Source organism: Meriones unguiculatus, chromosome X (genome assembly GCF_030254825.1).
Source record: "Meriones unguiculatus strain TT.TT164.6M chromosome X, Bangor_MerUng_6.1, whole genome shotgun sequence".
Classification (NCBI taxonomy): domain Eukaryota; kingdom Metazoa; phylum Chordata; class Mammalia; order Rodentia; family Muridae; genus Meriones; species Meriones unguiculatus.
This window is the reverse complement of record NC_083369.1, coordinates 35188184-35193086: the sequence shown is the minus strand read 5'-3', so window position 1 is coordinate 35193086 and position 4903 is coordinate 35188184. Positions and strand designations below refer to the sequence as shown.

The 4903-nt window shown below is 38.6% G+C and overlaps 1 pseudogene; it reads right to left on the bottom strand.

Moving 5' to 3' along the window:
• Positions 1–2239: 2239 nt before the first annotated feature.
• Positions 2240–2456, bottom strand: LOC110544182 (large ribosomal subunit protein eL38-like; annotated as a pseudogene).
• Positions 2457–4903: the final 2447 nt, after the last annotated feature.

The window sequence follows — 4903 nt, the reverse complement described above, 5'->3', positions numbered from 1 at the left end:
ATGTTGGCCTTTCTAACTATCATTTATAAATGTATAAGGGGCCTATGTGGTCCTTGGTTGGTGCTCTGTAAGTCCCTGTGAGCCCAGATTAGTTGCCTCTTTTGGTCTTCTTGCTTCTGTCTCCTCTGGGTCCTTTTATTCTTTTCCCATTCTTCCACAAGTCTTCCTGTGCCCCACACAATGTTTGGCTGTGAATCTCAGTATCTGTTTCAATCTGCTATTGGGTGGAACCTTTCAGAGCACAGTTATGCTGGTCTCCTATCTGCAAGCACACCAGAGTATCATTAATAGTATCAGGGGTTGGATCTCTCTTATAGGGTAGGTCTCAGGTTGAGCCAGGCATTGGTTGGACATTTCTTCAATCTCTATCTTTTTCCCTACATTTCTTGTAGGCAGGGTAAATTTTGGATCAAAGTTTTTGTGGGTGGGTTGGTGTTCCCCTCCTTCCACTAGGAGTCCAGTCTAGTTAGGAGGGTCCTCTTCAATCTCTATGACCCCTGCTACTACGAATCTCAGCTAGAGTCAACTTCATATCCTCACAGGAGCCTAACCTGTCATAGTTCTCCTGCTTGTCTCGTAGATGCTCCCTCCCATGATTTCTCTTCTCTTTGAAAGCCCTCTGTCCTTCCCCCTTCTCCCCAGTCTAATCTATACCCTCATTTCTCTCCATACTCATTCTCCAACCCTATTCCCTCTCTTCAACCGCTTTTACTGTCTATTTTATTTCCACTTCTGAGTGGGATTTAAGCATCCTCCAGGGTCTTCCTTGTTATTTTGTTTCTTTGGGTCTGTGAATTGTAGTATGGTTATCCTCTACTATATGTCCAATATCCACTTATAAGTGAGTACATACCATGTGTGTATTTCTGGATCTGGGTTACCTCACTCAGGATGATCCTCTCTAGTTCCATCCATTTGCCTGCACAAACTACATGATTTCCTTGTTTTTAATAGCTGAGTAGTATTCCATTGTGTAAATGAACCACAAATTCTTTATCCATTCTTTAGCTTAGGGACATCTGGGTACTTTTTATTTTCTGGCTATTACAAATAACATATGAACACATGCAATGAACATAGTTAAGCAAATGTCCTTGCTGTATGGTGAAGCATCTTTTGGGTATTTACCCAGGAGTGTTATCGCTGGGTCTTGAGGTAGAATTATTCCCAATTTTCTGAGAAAGTGAGAGCAATTCTCAGCTTCATATGGAAAAAAATTATATAGAAAATAATCCTGCACAATAAAAGATTGCCTGGAAGTATTACCATTCTGATTTCAAGTTATACTACAAAGCAGTAGTAATAAAAACTGCACGGTACTGGCATAAAAACAGAGAGGTCAATCAATGGAGTGAGATCAAAGACCCAATAAATCCACACTCCTAGGAACACTTGATTTTTGACAAAGGAGCCAAAAATCGAACAATGGAAAAAAGAAATTATCTTTAACAAATGGTTCTAGACTAACTGGATGTCTGCATGTAGAGAAAAGCAAATAGATCCATATTTATCACCCTGTACAAAACTTAAGTACAAGTGGATCAAAGACTTCAACACACACTAAATCTAACAGAAGAGAAAGTGGGGAAGAACCTTGAACTGATTGGCACAGGAGACAACTTCCTGAACAGAACTTCAGCAGCACAGGCTCTAAGATCAACAATCAATAAATGGGACATCATGAAACTGAAAAGCTTCTGTAAAGGACACTGAACAAAACACCAGGCTGAAGACTGGGAAAAGATCTTCACTAACCCTATTGACAAAGGGCTAATATTCAAAATATATAAATAACTCAAGGAATTAAACACTAACAAATCAAATAATCCAATTTAAAAATGGGGTACAGGGTTAAACAGAATTCTCAACAGAGGAATCTCTAATGGCCAAGAAGCACTTAAAGAAATTCACAGCTTCCTTGATCAACAAGGAAATGAAAATCAAAATGACTCTGAGATTCCATCTTACCCTGACCAGAATGGCCAGAATCAAAAACTAAAGTGATAACACAGGCTGGTGAAGATATGGAGGAAGTGCAACACTCTTCCATTGCTCCTGGGAGTGAAAACTTTGTAACTACTTTGGAAATCCGGTGTTCCTCAATTTTCATTTTATTTCTTCTTCTGTCCTTTCTTTCTCTTTCTCTTTCTCTCTCTCTCTCTCTCTCTCTCTCTCTCTCTCTCTCTCTCTTTCTTTCTTTCTTTCAAGGGTTTTTAAAAGTCAAATACAGAAAGCTGGTTCATTTCAGCTCCTTCACTGCCAAACCCAAACCAGGGGGCAGGGACTGCTTCAGCTTCTTTGCCTTGTCTTTGTCTGTGATGGCCAGGGTTTAAATGTACCTGGTGCAGCGAACCTTGAACTTCACATTATTTTTGTTCTTCTTGATCTTAACAGATTTGGCATCCTTCCACTGGGCTGTGAGTAGAGTCTTTGATTTCCTCAATTTTCCAAGGCATGGCAAGTGGTGCTTGGCACTGGAAATTGTACCCAAAACACTTCATGTTCTTTAAAATTTTAAAAGCTTTTAACTGTACCCATATTTTCTTAATTATTCCTAACCTATTCTCTTTTTTAGAAAGTTTCTATAAATATATTTGGTTTACTTATTTAAAATAACAAAATATATCTAAATATATTTTTTACGAGTATACAAAATAACTCATGCATGGTTATTTACATTTTCCTAAATAATACCATATTCAAAGATCTGACAAATTCTTTCTAGTAATCAGCACTATATGCTTTAATTAACAAAGAATAATTCGTGTATAGAAACACCGGATGAATCTAAAGCATTAGAGAAGACTAATAATGTAATTTTTATTATAGTTACAGTCAAGTCAGAAACATTTATATACTGGAACACTGTTTATCACTCTGTTCTTTCAATTATATAAAACACTGATTACTTAAATGTGACTGTAATTTGCTGAAACAACTTTATAGTGTCTCCCAAGTATATGCAAGCATATTTAAATATGGAACAGATGCAAATGTGAGAAACTAATGAAATATAAATAATTATGGAAAGAATAGAAATAACTTTTATACATGAAACATATTCCAATTTAATTTTTTAGGTTTCTTTTTAAATTTAATTTTAATTTTATAATTATTTATTACAATTTATCCACTTTGTATCCCCACTGCAGCCACCTCCATTGTCTCCTCCTAGTCCCACCCATCCTCCTTCTTCTCCCCCTATGCCTCTTTTCTAGTTCCCTGATAGGGGAGGACCTCCTCCTTTACTATCTGACCCTAGCTTATCTGGTCTCATCAGGACTGGCTGCATCATCTTCCTCTGTGGCCTGTCAAGGCTGCATCCCCCACCCTCGGGGAGGTGATTAGAGAGCCTGCCACTGAGTTGATGTCAGAGACAGCCCCTGTGCCCCTTACTAGGGAATTTCCCTTGGAAACTGAGCAGGTAATGGGCTTCCATTGAACAGGGGAGTCTATGTCCTCTCCATGCATGGTCCTTGGTTGGAGTATTGGTCTCTGCAGGCCCCCCTGGGCCCAAGTATTTTGGCTCTCATGTTCTCTTTGTGGAGTTTCTGTCCCCTCCAGATTTTTCTATCTCCCTCTTCTTTCATAAGGATTTTGTCATGCTGCCCAATGTTTGGCTATGACTCTCAGTATCGTCTTTGATACTCTGTTGGGTAGAGTCTTTCAGAGGTCCCGTATGGACGGCTCCTGATTTGTTCCCTGTCTTCTCCTACATCTATTGTCTATCTTGTTTGCCCTTCTGAATTGGGATTAAGCATCTTCCTTAGGGTCCTCCTTGTTTTTTAACTTCTTTAAGACTACATTATATGGCTACTACCAACTTATAAGTGAGTATGTATCATTTGTGTCTTTCTGCTTCTGGGATACCTCACTCAGGATGATCTTTTCTACTTACCACCACTTGCCTGCATATTTCATGATTTCCTAGTTTTTAATTGCTGAGTAGTATTCCATTGTGTAAATGTACCACACTTTCTGCATCCATTCCTCCACTGAGGGACATCTGGTTTGTTTCCAGATTCTGGCTATTATGAATAGAGTTGCTGTGAACATGGTTGAGCAAATGTCCTTATTGAAAGGTGAGGTGTCATTTGGGTTGTGCATAGGAATGGTATAGCTGGATATTGAGATAGTTCTATTCTTAATTTTCTGAGACAGACACAGATTGATTTCCAAAGTGGTTGTACAAGGTTATTTTCCAACCAGGAATGGAGGATGGTTCCCCTTTCTCCACAACCTCTCCAGCATGTGTTGTCACTTGAGTTTTTGATCTTAGCCATTCTGATGGGTGTGAGGTCAAATCTCAAGGTCGTTTTGATTTGCATTTCCCAAATGACTTAAGGACGTTGAGCATTTCTTAAAATGTTTCTCCGCCATTCGATATTCCTCTGTTGAGAATTCTCTGTTTAGCTCTGTACCCCATTTTTAATTGAATTACTTGGTTTGTTGGTGTTTAACTTCTTCTTTATATAATCTGGATGTTAGCCCACTGTCGTATGTAGGGTAGGTGAAAATCTTTTCCCAGTCTGTAGTCTGTCGTTTTGTTCTGACAACAGTGTCCTTTGCTCTACAGAAGATTTTCAGTTTCATGAGGTACCCATTTATTAATTGTTGTTCTTAGAGCCTGTGCTGTTGGTATTCTGTTCAGGAAGTTGTCTCCTATGCCAATGAGGTCGGTCAAGGTTCTTCCCCAGTTTTTGTTCTAACAAATTTATTGTGTCTGGTTTATGTTGAGATCTTTGATCCACTTAGACTTTAGTTTTGTGTAGGGTGTTAAACTTGGGTCTATTTGCATTTTCTACATGTAGACATCCACTTAGACCAGCATCATTTGTTCAAATGCTATCTTTTTTTTTTCCATTTTATGGTTTTGGCTTCTTTGTCAAAAAATAATTTTCTA